Raw genomic sequence first — 17,561 nt, 5'->3', positions numbered from 1 at the left:
AAAGTTATAGAGTGTCTTATATACATCTTCATCAAAATACTGTTGCAAAATTGAAACATTTACTGACATCAATTTCTTGTCATTCGACTTCAGGTTTTTGCTGCCTGTGGTATGATTTCTATCTTTTATAGCATTATAAGTCAGACAAATGATAAGTACATTTAAAGAATCTTCAAGAGGTAATTATCCAAACGAGATTGATATTAATATGATTACAAAAGATATATAATTTCAGTCTCCGTCAAACGAAACTCTTTAAATGTTTATATATTTGACTAATGGGATAATGGTCATATTAACTTCGCTGCAGAACTTTTAAGACTAGATATTTGATAACATCGTTATGAACGTTAAATAAACTTAAAATCGGCGTATTATGTAGAATACTCAATACCCATTTATACTGCACTCGTTCTATTTGAGCAGTCAAAATGCGTTGACTGTATATTTCTATGTCATATACAGTCACTGACCCGATATCACTTTTTTTTCGTGAATATTTAAATAGAAGATGCTGAAATAATATTTAATTATTCATACGACCTCTTCAACCTGTTCTTGTTTCCAATGCAAACAACGATGCGTGGAACGACTCAACCTTGTTTCGTTCGCAATTATTGGAAAAACAATTTCATTTGTTAATATCTTTTTGTTTGCAACCTATAAATCATTATGTTTTATGCTTATGGTTGATATTTTAGTCCATACTCAAACGATTTCGTTCACCATCGAGTGTGGGTTTCAACAGGTAAATGTACATTTCATTGTGTTGTCTATCTCTCCGCGAGCATATGAGGCCATTTTTTAAAGGGGATTTCCCCCAATATTTAAATCAAATAAATAACCTTAACGCATAAAATAACAATTGAAAATGTTTTTTAGATTGTAGTATAAAGACAATAATAGTGCATTGACTTGACATATCAACGATATAAGGATGAGGCTTAGAAACGGGGAAATTCGAGGCTGTGCCAAGCTATTTCCCCGTTTCGGGTCTCATCCGTCTATGTAAATAGGCTAGTTTGAGAAAAATCTCTTCAAATATCTCCCATTGAAGTAATATACGGTTGTCATAATCTGTCATACAACTGAATTGAAACAGGTAAGTACTATTAAAAAAAATGGAGAAGAAACAAATTCCAGTCAGTTCAATTTCGACTGTATATCATAGAGTTCATGTCATTAAAGAGTTAAACTCTGTTGTTGTTGTTTTTTGTGTAGCCAAACATATATTTAAATATTTGGATAAATGTATTTAATTTAAGGTCCATAAGTCAGTACTTTGTAATGTATTTTTGCAATTCGCTCATTTTTTATTTTTTTTTTCTATTAAGCTATCGGAAGTTATACTTTTTTTTGAAAATATCTATAAATTGAACACAATGAGTCTAAATTAATATCAAAAGATATATACAAATAAAAACACTAATTTTATACAACGCTTTTACAAAATATGATAAAAGAAAGAACATTGAAAACAACAATGAATTAATACAAAGGGAATTCAAGTTGCATATAAAAATAAAAAAATGTTTTATTATAAATTTGTTTTCAATAATCATTTGCTATAAATGAACATGTACACACAAGTATAAGGTTAACCTGGTTAGCAGTTATCAAGGATATTTACCTCAGTGGGACAAGATAAGATGCGTGTAATAGCTAAATTAATAATTGTTCACAAGTCACTTGGTTCTACTGCTAAACTAAACTAGATAATCTGCATATTGTATAAGGGTTTGTAAAAAACATAGCATAAATTTTAAAATGCTATTTTTATCGTCAAATGACCATATTCCTTTTTCCAAACCTTAATGACTTTGACACAAAATCTTTGGTATCAACTGTGACATGAAATGTCCTTTAAATAATACAATCTGAAGGTCAATAGGTCAATTTTCTGATATATTTAGGTCTTGACTACATGAAGATAAATTGGAACTTTTGTCAATTGGTAAGAAAGTTTTTTTTTTGCTTCTCTAAATGTGTATTTGATGTTTATTGCAAACAAAGTCAAGTAAAATTTAAATATCAATAATTTTATTGTTTTTTATAATTACATTATAAGTCATTAAAAATTTTCGAATAAACATGTACATACGCCAAACAAACGACATTTCCTGAAATATGAATTATTTGTAGGTGAAAGATGAAAGCATTTCCAACCATCGTTTGTATTTGCTGTATGGTACTGGTGACTTTTGTGTCAAGCGTAACACCAGAAATCACAACAACTGGACATCATCATAATAATGGTAATTTTTTTCCCGATATACCTCTATATTTAGAATTTCTAATGGACTTCTGCCATTCAGAATAAAATCTATGCTGTGGGTTTTGGCTTTCACTTGGATATGTTGGATGTGTTAATGCGCAACTGTGTTCTGTCGAAACGATGAGTTTACGTCCAATAATTAGCCCAAGGATATTGCCATGGCGGTCGAGTTACATCAAACTTTCTGGTCAGGCCGGGTATTATGAAATCACAGAAAATTCAAGAACAAAATAATCCAATAATCTGTAGTCTTGTTGTCAAAGAAATATACAAGTAAATTCACTAATCTATTTATTAAAATTCCATTCCAGGACACTATTTACATTATATATACAGTTTACAAAATGTATAGTTCAAACATTCATTAGCACATTACTTTCACACGGTATCATAAACGGCACTCTGTATAAATTCGGCAACAGTGTCCAATACTGTTCACTCACAAACACCACGCATAGTGTCCAATACTATGCGGACAAAACCACGCAACAGTGTCCAATACTGTGCGGACAAAACCACGCATCAGTGTCCAATACTGAGCGGAACCACGCAACAGCGTCCAATACTGTGCGGACAAAACCACGCATCAGTGTCCAATACTAAGCGGAACCACGCAACAGCGTCCAATACTGTGCGGACAAACAATAAAGAAATAATAATAATTCCAAAGCTATCAGTTATCTGCTAAGATGTATCTAAAAATGTTGTGAGACTGAATAACAAAAATCTTTTTAAATAACTTTTCACATTGTATTGTTCTTAAATGTCTTGCCTTCAATCCTCTCAAATACTAAAACAGAGAGCTCTTATATACCTATGATCTCCAAATATTCTCCAACTGACCTAAATAATCTCCAAATATTCTCCAACTGACCCAAATAATCTCCAAATATTCTCCAACTCTTTGTTTACAAAAATAAAACATATAAATCATATAACAGTATTTACAATGTGACCTTAGAGAACATACTATGTTAATCTCTTATAGAAGGATAGCCATTTGACTTAATGACTTTAACAGACGATAATCAAAACGTTAATATAACAAAATTAATTACAGTGGACATAAAATAACACTTGTACAATATTATCAGAGTAGAATAAGTCTACAACTCGTTAAGAGGTATATTTGCAAGATAAATTTTGATAAAGAAATAATGACACCTTGTTTTCACATATTCCGACATCTTAATTCATACTAAAGAGGTGAATCTGTTTGTTTATCCGGCATGTATGAATATGCACGTTACTTCGGATTTGGAATTTTAGATTCCGATGCCCCACCTAGAAAGAGTGGGTGTTTTTTTCAAAGGGGTCTTTGTATGTTGCACGATCACTTTCTTCCTCATGTGACAGTGTATATTTTCCATCTTTTATCTCGGTTGTCCCACTTTGTCGAACTTACCTGATGTATTTATTGTTAACTAGTTCCGGTCCCAAATACACATTGAATCACTGCCACTGTACGTTAATCAACAATCAGTTATCAACTTTAGGCTAACAACTCAACCCCTTAACACAAAAACAGTTATTTGGTCTAGTGTTGAATTTATTCTGGTCCTCGGTTACATGTATTTACTTCCGTACGTTCTATACCTTTTTACGTATTTGTGTATATTTTTTATATTCTTTTGAGGGAAACGAATTTTCATTTTTATTATTATTATAAAAATTTATGTGTGCTTGCCAATAAGAAAACTAGCCTCTTAAAACCAAATGGCGAGTATATGACCCTAAATAATGAACAAATCTCATGCCATATAGTAGGATAAAAAATGCACTTGCATGAAAAAAAGTCAAACAGGAAAAAAAGAAAGAAAACGACCTGAATTGTGACGAGAATTATAAAACTCTGTGTTTATTTTTGGATGTATTTCTATTTGTATCCGTCTGATGAGTTGAGCCTTTTTCAACTGATTTTTATTGTTTCTTCTTATGCTATACTATTACACCACTGTCCCAGGTTAGAAAAGGGTTGGGATCTCGCTAATATATGTAACCCCGCCACATTCTATATGAATGTGTCTGTCCCAAATCAGGAACCTGTTATTGGTTGTTTGATGTTGTGTTACATACTTGTTTTTGTTCATTTTTGTTGTACATTAACTGTGCCGTTAGTTTTCCCGTTTGAGTTGTTTTACATTTATCATTTCGGTTATTTCGTGTTTTTTTATAGCTGACTATGTGGTATTGGCTTTGCTCATTGTTAAAGGCCATTCGCTGACCTATAGTTGTTAATGTCTGTGTAATTAAGTCTTCTGTGAAGAATTGTTTCAGTTGCAATCATGCTTACCACATCTTCTTTTTCATATGTCACTTTGTTTGGTTTAATTGTTGTATTATTAGTCTTGTTTGTGTTATTAAATGTTTATGACTCATTTACCTTTTTTCTTATTACTGTACGTTCTTTCAGGAAGAACTTAGAGGAACCGGTATAAACGAGTGATTGCCTTTTTCAGATTGTTTGTTGCAAACTGATTCGGGACCTTGTGATGCGTATTTTCCACGGTATTCCTACGACCACAAGACAAATTCTTGCACACAGTTTGTTTATGGCGGCTGCCGCGGAAATGGCAATAACTTCCTTTCGATGGCGGAGTGTGAAAAAAATTGTGTAACCACTAGATAGAGATAAGCAGTTAAAAAGTGATGATGTTCGAGTTTTTGCTTACTATATCATAAAGAATAAACATACAATTCACTTGTAATCTTAGTCTAAATTTGAACTCTTTATAGTCACTGCTACAAGAAAAGTTTCATCTTAGGAACTTTCTACGGAAAATATGTAAGTTCTACAATGCATAACGTTGCTCTATCATGAGGGTTATGTATGAATTCTCTTGCTCATAAAACTTTATTAGATATGTGCACGAACTCCCTTATATCCTCAATAAACCATTGTGACGACGAAAAAACACATAATTTACCTATGTAGGAATTTCATTTAAAATATAGTCAACACTTCGGCGTTGACATGAATATCAGTAATGTGGTCATTTTTATAAATTTCCTGCTTACAAAACTTAGATTTTTTTCGAAAAACTAAGGATTTTCTTATTTCAGGCATAGATTACCTTAGCCTAATTTTGCACAACTTTTTTTGAATTTTGGATCTTTAATGCTCTTCAACTTTGTACTTGTTTGTCTTTATAAATATTTTGATATGAGCGTCACTGATGAGTCTTATGAAGACGAAACGCGCGTCTGGCATACTAAATTACAATCCTGGTACCATTGCTTACTATATTAACCAACTGTCGATTTAGAAGCGGAGACATTATATATTATAACTATCATATTTTGAACTCCGCTTTTTTCTTTTCTACAATAAATAACAAAACAAGAGAAAACTTTTATTTTACTGTAAAAGATATCCCATGAATGAAGAATAGAGATTGAAAACTATATCTCCAGAGCCAAAAATGGTTCCGTAAAGAGTCATTATATCGACAAAGACTGTGTAATATCCGGCAACGGGGACGGTAAATATTTTACTGTCTCCGTGAAATGCATTGTGTATGTCAACATCAACGGTCTTGAAAGGAATATCTTGGTGGTCTTCAATATTTTGAAGCGTATCCTTGACTACACCAAAAAATACAACTTCTCCTAGAACAAATTTTTTAAACTGTAATAACATATTGTGTGAAAATTGAAAATATTGACCATTGAAATGAAATTCTTGTAGCACTTATAAAAAAATTATAATGGACGATTTTTCTATGTTTTCATGTTATACTTGAAGTATTGTATACTTCTGAAATGAATTGCTGTCTATTTTATATCGGTACCCTATATGTCATCTCGTATGATTATTGATATTATTGAGATAAAATATCAAATTGAATATAAATTACTATCAAAACAATTATTCAATTGTCTGACATTGAACCATCCCAACTGCCTAACAAACTTTATACAGTTTGTCCAGTATACTTTCACTCTTTTTATTAGTAATATAAAATAAATGAGACATTCGGGAAAACATCATTTATGCATCGCATTTTTCTCTTTTTTTTTTCTCTTCTGGTTTGTTTTTATCATTCTGAACTTTTCTCATCTGGAGTTGATTAAGAACAGGATATTGTATTTTTTTTTTAGAAAGCTCTTTAATTGTCGCGTACCGCACACATCCATTTATATAAAATGTATATGTGGTGATTTTTCAAAAATTATTAGACTTTCAAGCAAACAAATGTGATTTTTACTGGTTTCAAGTATTTTAAACATTTTTATCCGAGCGTCACTAATGAGTCTCTTGTAGACGAAAAGCGCGTCTGGCATACAAAGTTGTAATCATGAATAAATTTGAAAATAGACAATATACAATACTTTATTATTAAAACTCAGACACATAGGTGTACAAGAGGACATCACATATATATGTATACACATTTTTATACTCAAGATATTTAAACTAAACATAATAATGCATGCATGAATGGTAAATTAAAACAAAATGTCAATTTATAAATTACAGTAACATTCAACTAAAAAAAAAAGACAAACATAAATCATAAGTATTGTATAAATATTTTTCAAAATATTGCAACGCTTTTGTAAAGTTCTACATGACAAATTGTTAAAAGCTGTTTTAATTTGTACTCTGTTTGATTAGCTGTTCAATATTGTGGTATATATTTATTTCTGAGCATTTTTATTTTCTGTTTTTGACATTTGAATAGATAATGAAACTCATCTCCTATTCTTCTATTTCTATAGAGATGACAAATTCGCTCATTTTTTGGTATTCCAAACTATCTTCCTGTTTCTACATGAAATTTTTAATTTGAGCATCTGAATTTTGTTATATAAATATTGTAGCTCAGTTTCAACTTTATAAATTAGGTTTCCGAACGTAATTCCTGTTTGGAATTTGAATAAAATACATCTTTTGAAGAGTTTATTTGGGAAAACCAATGTTACAAATGTTTATAAATTGATCATTCAGTTTTTGTGCAATAGTTCTTTAAAGCCAGTTTATCAAATGGAAGTTAATCTTGCCAAATAAAACTAATTCCATTTTCGTCAAAGATGGATTTAACGTACGTAATTCATTTAAATTTTGTGGGTATTGAACATTTTAGCATTAATTTATACATAATGGAAGAAAACTTGTTATTCTCAAATAATAAACTATTCCAAAACAATACCATTGTACGTTTAACAATAGTTTCCAAGGGAATCGTCCGAGTTCCCCATACACCATATTATTTGGTGCACTGCTTCTAAATTTCAAAATGTTCTTTGCAAAATTGAAGGTGTATTTACTCAATCCTATCTATACTTTCAAATCCCCATACCTCTGAATCATATAATAAAACAGGACTCACCAATAAGTCAAAAAGATACAGCTGCAAATCGACGGGAATACACTTATTTTTACCAAAATTTACAAACAAAAGACGAAAGGGGCTCAAATAAGATCACGAGAGGAATAAGTTGAATTTAGCGGGAAAAAAATAACTCGTACTTTTTAGGTTTAGAAAAACAGAGACAGGTAAAAAAAAATCAATCATAAATTAAAAGGGGGAAATGATGAGATTTTAACGGATCAAAGTGATATACTATGTAGTATAAGAGAATACTATAAAAAGTTATACTCGACACAAAGCCCTGATTAAACATCAAGCGATAAATATATCTTTGAGACAAAACTCGATAACGAAATGGATAACAATGATAAATCACTCTGCGATGGGGATATTACAGTAGAAGAATGCTCAGATGCTATTTATAAAATGTAACTTAATAAATCTCCTGGATTAGACGGTTTAACCGTTGAATTTTATAGAAAATTTTGGGATAAATCAAAGTTCATAGTAGTAAACATTCTTAATATTGGATATAAAGATCAAACATTTACATATTCACAGCGTACAAGTGTATTAACGCTTTTATTTAAAAAATGTGATTCATTGTCACTAAGTAATTACCGTCCTATTTCTCTTTTAAATATTGACATGAAACTTCTATAGCACAACGATTGAAAAAAATATTACCAAAACTTTTTAAAGAAGATCAGACTGGATATGTTAAAAATAGATTTATTGGTTTTAATCTTAGACAGATACAAGATATTATTGATTTCACTGATTTATACAAAATTGAGGGGCTATAGTCTTTGTTGATTTTTCTAAAGCTTTTGACTCTCTAGAATGGAATTTCATGTTTTCAGTTTTAAAACATTTTGGATTTAATGAATCTTTTATAAGATGGGTTAAGACTTTATATAGCGATATACAAACATGTGTAATGAATAATGGTTGGATATCTGAGATCCTTATGAGGCTGACTTCATGCAGGAACTTCTTAGGAAGAAAGATAAGAAGTTAGTACTATCCTTTAACTCTACGTTTCGCTATATAGATGATGTTCTTTTACTAAATAATTCAAAATTTGGTGACTATGTGGAACGCATCTATCCAATCGAGCTAGAGATAAAGGATACTACAGATACAGTTAAGTCGGCCTCATATCTTGACTTACATCTAGAAATTGACAATGAGGGTCGGTTGAAAACAAAACTTTACGACAAAAGAGATGATTTCAGCTTTCCAATTGTGAACTTTCCATTTCTAAGTAGCAACATTCCAGCAGCACCTGCATACGGGGTATATATCTCCCAATTGATACGATATTCCCGTGCTTGCATTTCCTATCATGATTTTCTTGATAGAGGGTTGCTGCTCACAAGGAAGCTATTAAACCAAGAGTTCCAAATGGTGAAGTTGAAATCATCCCTTCGTAAATTTTACGGACGCCATCACGAGTTGGTTGACCGTTATGGAATAACCGTATCACAAATGATATCGGATATGTTCCTTACGTCGTAACTACAATCCCCTTCCCTTTCCTGAATGTGACCTACCGAATTAGACTATTTACCGGATTTGTTATCACATAAGCAACACGACGGGTGCCGCATGTGGAGCAGGATCTGCTTACCCTTCCGGAGCACCTGAGATCACCCCTAGTTTTTGGTGGGGTTCGTGTTGTTTATTCTTTAGTTTTCTATGTTGTGTCATGTGTACTATTGTTTTTCTGTTTGTCTTTTTCATTTTTAGCCATGGCGTTGTCAGTTTGTTTTAGATTTATGACTGTCCCATTGGTATCTTTCGTCCCTCTTTTAAAAACACAAGTGGTATACGTCAAGGATATCCTTTATCTGCGTTATTATTTGTTTTATCTGTGGAAATTATTGCTTCAAGATTAAGAAGCAATACTGGTTTTAAAGGTATCAGAATCAAATTAGATTGTAAAAACCATACTATAAAAATTTCGCAACTGGCAGATTATACTACTTTATTTTGTTGTTCTAAATATAATGTTCAAGTAGCTATGAATGAAATTGAAATTTTTGGTTCTTATTCAAGACTGAAATTAAACAGAAACAAAACAGAGGGGTTATGGGTAGGGTTTCTTAAATCATGTAAAGACAAAATTGAGGGAATCGACTGGAGCAATGGACCAGTATAAACTCTTGACATTTACTTTGGGCATTGTAGAGAGGAATGTGAAAAACTAAATTGGGAAAATAAAATTGAAAAGATGAATAAATTATTTTGTTCTTGGCAAAAAAAAATCTTATTTTTTTTGGAAACATTTTTATAATTAAAACATTAATTGTGCCCATTTTTACTTTTGTGGGATCTGCTTGCAGAGTTCCAGAGAAATAGAAAAAAGAAATAGAAAAAAGGTTGTTTTAAATTTGTTTGGGATAATAAACCAGATAAAGTAAAAAGAAATTCAATTATTGGTCCATATGAAAAGGGGGGATTGGATATGATAGATATAAGAAGTTATTCCACTGCTTTTAAAGCTATGTGAGTAAAAAGACTAGTAAATGATTGTAAAGGAGGAGGACAATTATACCTCCACACTATTTTTATAATTTTGGGTCAAACTGGTTAGTGTTTCAAACAAACAGTGTGCATAAGACAGACGAAAGCATTGAAAATATCCCAGATTTTTATAAAGATATCATTAACTGTTGGAAATTAAATGGTGGAGGTCTTATAAAAAAAACGGAAACATTTACAGATATAAGAAAACAAATATTATTGAACCATAAATTCATTAAATTTGAAAATAAAGCTATATTTTTAAAACATTGGATTAAAAGCGATCTTATTTATGTAAGTGGTATCATAGATTAAAAAAAAAAAGGCTGTATTTCTCAAGACATCATTTTAAATAAACTAAAAAATAAATCTAACTGGATAGCTGAAAATAATTTAGTAATGAAATCTATACCAAAAGACTGGGCAGCAATTTTAAAATCGAAAAATTCTATAAAAAGTATTGTTAATATAAAAAGAAACCAATTTATATTGGATGGTGTACCTATAAAATTAGAAGCACTAACAAATTAACTTTTATATAAATCTCTGATAAATAAAAAATGTGAACCAGCTTTTGGACCCCAAAAATTGCTTCGTATATTTGATATAGATGATGTGTTATATCAAAACAATTTATATAAATTTTTATTCAGATATTTAAAAGAAAATAAACTTAAAATTTTTAGATGAAAATTACTACAACATATTCTACCTACAAAGAAACATTTATGCAGATTATGATCACTTCTTTATACTGTGTCCGTATTTAAAACTTTTTTGGAATAAAATAAATGAAGTTTTAAAGAACAGTAAAATAACGTTAAAGATAAAACTAAGACACTTAGTATTTGGATATATAACTTCTGAAAAAGAATATTTTGACTTTAACTATTTTGTAACAATTGTGGGTTTTTCAATTTACAAAGCCTACTACATATCTGACCAAAAGACCAAAAATGTCAATGTTTTCTCATTTTTTCTCAATGAGTTCAATAGAAGAGTATGTTTGAAAATTAAAAGTAATGTTTTAGCAACTATTAGAAAACATATAAATAGTCATATTAAGTGATTAAGTAATATTATTTAATATATATTTGATGTACAAAATGTAATATGTATTTTACAACTAATCACTACTCTGAGTGATTAGTGGATTGTAACAGGAAACATCAGGAGGAGCTTGGACTCCTGAAGGACATTGTAACAAGCCAATATTTAGAATAAATATTTGTTTATGTTGTTAAAAAAAAGTAAAAAAAGTAAAATAATAGTTGGAGTATAAACCAACGGTACAGCAACACCACGCAACAAGAACCCAAAAAATGACTACAACTATTTTCTATGCTGACATGTGTCTAAGATTGTAAGCCCTCCACTTGTATTTATAACTATGAATCACAAGTTATTTACAACTTTACTGCAAAACATGCGCGTTGAACCAATGACAAAAATTACATTCCATGCAATGTTTGCAAATCAATAATTACTTTCTATGAAACATTTACTTTTTGATACGATAAATTACTTTTTGCGTATTCCGACATATTTTATCGTATGTTTTTCTATGTTGTGATGTTATGCTATTGTTTCAGAAAAAGGGAGAAGGTTTGGTACCATTAAAACGTTTAATCCCGCTGCAAATGTTTGCACCTGTCCTATGTCAGGAATCTGATGTACAGTAGTTGTCGTTTGTTTATGTAATTTATACGTGTTTCTCGTTTCTCGTTTTTTATATAGATTAGACCGTAGGTTATCCCGTTTGAATGGTTTTACACTAGTAATTTTGGGGCCCTTTATAGCTTGTTGTTCGGTGTGAGCCAAGGCTCCGTGTTGAAGGCCGTACATTGACCTATCATGGTTTACTTTTTTTAAATTGTTATTTGAATGGAGAGTTGTCTCATTGGCACTCACATCACATCTTCCTATATCTATAAGGTAGTGACATATGTACCATATTCGAGTTAGGGATAGGTTTACTTTAACGTTGTACCTGCATGGTATCATTTTATCTTTTCAACGATTCGTGAGCTACTGGAGCCAAGATCCAAGCATCCTTTATAAATAAAAGTAGTCAACTATTGGCAAGCAAGAATCCTTTATGATTAAACGATCCGCTTTTTGTCAAAGATAAATGGTTGATGGGTTATATATCATTTCAGATCGGGCATGGTTGCATACTTACCATTTACCGTTCAAAAGGTCTAATTTGCTTTCTCCGTTAATATTTTGCAATGGTTCTTTAACGTGAAAAGAGTTCATCACTTTATGAATGCTAAAATTCAGATTGGAGTTGGCTGCGCATTTATACATACGATCAGCCAGGCGAAGTCACTCTTTGGATAAACATCATTTGAAATTGATTTTTAAGAATAAAATTGAAAGGACGAAACTTCATTTTAAAACACCTACATGAAATGAATCAAACAGAAACACTGAATGTATGATTTCTACTATTTCATTTAAATAGCAATGATAAAATGATTTAAGATATGAGCAGAACAGTTTCTAAAGGACTAGTATACAATTTGGGTGTTTTTTTAAGTGAAAAAAGTGAAAATATCAAACTGAAAAACTATTACAACAATGTCAATTTTACCTAAGCATAATTTCGACAAATATACCTGCAAATAAACTCATCATACAAGGAAGAACATTTAATATTTACGCCAGACGCGCGTTTCGTCTACAAAAGACTCATCAGTGACTCTCGAATCAAAAATGTTATAAAAAGGCCAAATAAAGTACGAAGTTGAGGAGCATTGAGGACCAAAAATTCCCAAAAGTTTTGCCAAATATAGCTAAGGTAATCTATTCCTGTGGTAGAAAAGCCTTAGTTTTTCAAAAATTCAAAGTTGTGTTAACAGTTAATTTATAATTCAATGATAACTCAAGTCAACACAGAAGTGCTGATTACTGGGCTGGTGATACCCTCGGGGAAAAACATCTCCACCAGCAGTGACATCGACCCAGTGGTTGCAAATGAACTCATCATAGATACCAGGAATAGAATTTAATATTTACGGCAAATTGCGTTTCAAACATTAAAAACAAATGTTTTACTAGATCGCTCATTCAAAATGTAATCTTTGTAAATAACCAAGATTGAAAATAAATGCCATCCTTGGGCATTGTACCAATGTCATATGTAATTGTAGTCTACATATATAGAGACAATTTTTTTTATAAATATATATATTTATATATATATATATATAGACTTTGTTTTTTTGCATATTTTTATATGTACAAATATTCGTACTACAAATACAAGGTTTAGGACAATCTTGTTAGTCGTGTATAAAGCCGGCTATAATTGATAGATTCGTAAGAAATCTCTTTTTGAGTTTAAATCACATCGCCATTAAAAATTGGATTTTCTTCAGCAAAATGAGAATTGCCGATTTCGAAGATCGATCAATGAAATAGACAATACGAACATTATATGTAAAGAAGTAAAGCTGAAGGAAACATAAATAGTGATTGATATTTTGAATAAGACTATCTGATGGTATTATCTTCGTACAAGCATATGAATAAGCAGAAAGATCTTTTCTTTTCAATTGTGTACTTTAATCATTCTAATGACCAGAATTTAAATTTCTCAATTGGTTTGGTATGGACTTTATTACCAAAAAAAAATACATGCAGCAGGTATATGGATATCATAAATTGGTCAAAACATTTACCCTCAATTTTACTACAATATAGATCATTTTTAACTTTGAGAGAGAATAAATAAGGAAACCTATTGTTTTGACAAATCCTAATGAGAAGATATAAATTGTCGAAATGCGCATCTGGAAAATACCGATTGGTACTATTCATGTTATTACTACCACTTGGTTGATACCTCTGCTGGTGGACTGTTAGTCCCCGAGTACTGGATGAAAACTGCTATATTATATGAAAATTGCTGTAATAAATAAAGGCAACAGTAGTATACCGATGTTCAAACTCATAAATCCATGGACAAAAAACAAAATCGGGGTGTAATACAAATTTTAAAACTATTTCAAATTAAGAACTATATCTCCTTTATGTACAGCTCTGATTCCTTTTCCGGTTTTGACCATAAGGTTTTGGTATTGTCTGCTTTCCAGCACTTTCATAAGATTTTGAATACCCAAATATGTTTGCCTCAAGCATTACTGAAGCATGTTGAAATGTGCATCTGGTCCATTAAAAAAAGGGGCCGTTTTTGTTCTAAACATACATATAATAAGTTATATTTTACCATGATGCCTACATTTTTTTGGTTGTTTTTAATTAATGTTGTATTGCTTTTTATATTTCCCTTAGTTGATATAAACTAACTGAAAAAACTCAATGAAAAAGAAATATTACCGATTAAATCAATTCGTATTTCTGAAATTTACCAGCGCTGTTGTCAAACATCGCGTTTTATTATTTGAGTGTTGATGCATACACCCTTTATATTAATACTGATGAAATTAAACCGAACAAATGTTAATCATAATCATTTCCTTTACCGGTTTTAATCATGTTTCTCTAAGGTCATTGAATGATAACACTAATGTATTGACATCATGTAGACTAACGTGTGATCAAAAGAGTGTTCTAATATGTAGTCGGAAATTAAAGGACTTTTCTCAAAAGACAACACGCTTTCTTCATATTTTCCACGTATGAACTGGTAGATTTATCAAAGATTTCTCGATCAAATGTTTAGGTAAACTTTTCAACTAATAAGTCTAAACAGATTTTTTTTTTTTCATCTTAAAGATTAACACGCAAGAACGACTTATTCCATTTTTTTTAAAGGTCTGGGTTAAAGACGTATTAAGAGGGGGGGCAAGGGGTTTAACTGTTATGCTGTTATGGGGCATTTTAATTCTTTGTTATCTGTTATTCTGAAAAAATACTGTTAGCTGTTATTGTCTTATTCTTTGTTAGCTGTTATAGGACTATTATCTATTTTGTTATCTGTTATTGTGAGAATCTATTTGCTGTTAACTGTTATTGAAAATTGGAATGTTAGCATTTTGACAGCCAATCTTCCGTCGAAATTGAAGATAATTGAAATGGATAATAGTCTCATTGGCACGCTTACCGCATCTTCTTACAATGTATATCTATTGGGGTCTTTCTACCGGTAATATCGGGTGGCCCTGTATTTGCAGAAGAATTTCAGTATTATACATCACATAAACATATAAAATCAATTGGACCCAGGACCATTCCAGTATATATTATTATTATCCTTTGTAATAAATTACATTGTCTGTGAACATGTAGCAGTTTGTACAAATTATAATTCACTTATTACTTGTATAATAACTTATAGTATGGATTTTGTTATAAAAAAGGCATTGGTACACCCTATAGACTTTTTTATTCAACGACCACATCATAATCTTTATGTTGTACTATTACACCACTGTCCCTGATTAGGGGAGGATTGGACACCAACTAGCATGCTAAAGTTGACGTAGTCACATTCTGTATGTGCCTGGATTCAGTGGTTGTAGTTTGTTACTGTTGTTACTAAGTTTCTCGTTCACTATTTTGTGGATAAATTAGGCAGTTAGTTTTCTCCTTTGAATTGTTTTATATTACTAAGTGGTGTGGGTTTGAATTATGGCTTTGGGAATTATACAACATCTTTTTCTTTTAGCCTTTATATTATAAGTGCTACTCCCTCTCTTTTCATTTACATGAAAGAGAACCCTGATCACCATATTTTTAACAGCTTTTTAGCTGCTTCACATGGCGAAAAGTGAAGCTCAGAAACCATTGATGCAAATACAGATGTGTCTTCAGTTTAATTTTTCGACAAATACCCTTTTTAAAATCCTACAGCTTCTCCAATGCTGTACCCAATTTTTCCATATTCTATAATTTCACATAAGATACATGATTGGTGTTTCACTTGGTGCCATCCAAATTTTCACTAGGTCCAATTTCTATTATACTATCAGAATTCTCACTTGAGTCAATTTCTATTATCAGAATAACCACAACTGGCATGCGTGTTTCAGTTACAAGTCCTGTCTCCAATGATCAGGGTATTTTTGTATTTTATAAGTAAGTTTTATCATGAGGTCATTAAATTAAAACAATATATTGTACATCAATGTTTTTTTTATTACTTGTAAAGTATATATATTGCTTTTCAGAATTTTTTTTATCTAAAAATCAAATTGATAATAAAGTGTCACTGGCTGCACTACTTTCAAAAATTAAATAAAAAAACCTAAATCATTAAAAATTGATCCCTCAAATGCCCTAGATTAAAAATATCTCTATATCAAAAACAGAAACTAGTAATTTCGTTCAGAAAAATTCAACATCCATACTATAACTTATTGTACAAGTTACGGAAAAAAATCAACCAAGGCAGAACTGCCTCAACGGCCGAAACGTCTTGTTTACACAAATTTTCTAGGTCCATACCACAAGTTATATACTAAGATCTACGAGTCATCTACTGGATTGGTCCTGGACAGATTCATTTTCATATTTCATTATTGTTATCTGTTATTATCCCTTTTCAATTCCTTGTTATCTGTTTTTCACCAAATCAATTCACTGTTTTGCTGTTATGGGGACCCCCCTTGCCCCCCTCTATTAAGACCGTATGTATGTCATGAAATAGAATTTCCTTTATACCATTACTTCCAAATGGACGAAATATCCTTGAAGATTTTACCAATGGAACAAATGTAGCAGTATTTGTTCCCAAGAAAATACAGGATATTGCCTATTTATTCGAATAGTAATAGATAATATGACAATGTCTATACAAAATTTGTTTGGGGACCTGCTGTTAGACGGACATTAGAACAAACATACCGAACTCAAAGGCAAATTCAACAAGGAGAAGTCCATAAAACTGAAAAAACCAAACGCTATCAATCAAAAGAAAAAGTGAAAAACAACTGCAATATATCTGATTTGGTACAGGCATTATGAATTATGAATTATTCAATACTGCAGTTTTAAAAGTATTCCTTGTATTCGAATGTTTATAATGAAGTTGTTGTGTTGTATTTACCTGTTCGTCTGTTAAGATATGTATAATTTGATTGTTTAATTAATACTGATTCACATTTTCATATCTATAACCATAAAATATTTTTCTCTACTTTTTAACATTTTTAACTATTTGAATTTCATCATGAACTAGAGTAAAATCAATCACCATAAGTATTATATTTAAGGAAAACAGATAGCTGCTATTGTCTTTTTACATGTAGCATACATCTTTGATAAAAAGAAGCAGTTTATTACATGCAGTAAAATAACAAAAAAGATTAGATATTAGAGGGTTGTTGCTCACAAGTAAGCTATTAAATCAAGAGTTCCAAATGGTGAAGTTGAAATCATCTCTTCGTAAATTTTACGGATGCCATCACGAGTTGGTTGACCGTTATGGAATAACTGTTTTACAAATGATATCGGATATGTTCCTTACGTCGTAA

The 17,561-nt window shown here is 31.0% G+C and overlaps 1 long non-coding RNA gene across 2 annotated transcripts; it reads left to right on the top strand.

The window, feature by feature from the left end:
- The first annotated feature begins 1,079 nt into the window (after window positions 1-1,079).
- LOC143066539 (uncharacterized) lies at window positions 1,080-4,932 on the top strand. Of its 2 annotated transcripts, none has more exons than XR_012975656.1 (3): window positions 1,080-1,102; window positions 2,143-2,255; window positions 4,735-4,932. It is a non-coding gene; the product is annotated as an uncharacterized LOC143066539 (long non-coding RNA). The 2 variants fall into 2 exon arrangements; XR_012975655.1 differs by lacking the exon at window positions 1,080-1,102 and adding an exon at window positions 1,839-1,954.
- The last annotated feature ends 12,629 nt before the right edge of the window (window positions 4,933-17,561 follow it).

The sequence above is a fragment of the Mytilus galloprovincialis genome, chromosome 3, assembly GCF_965363235.1.
Source record: "Mytilus galloprovincialis chromosome 3, xbMytGall1.hap1.1, whole genome shotgun sequence".
NCBI classification, from domain to species: Eukaryota; Metazoa; Mollusca; class Bivalvia; order Mytilida; family Mytilidae; genus Mytilus; species Mytilus galloprovincialis.
Note: the sequence above shows the minus strand (reverse complement) of the source record. Positions and strands in the feature narration are given on the sequence as shown.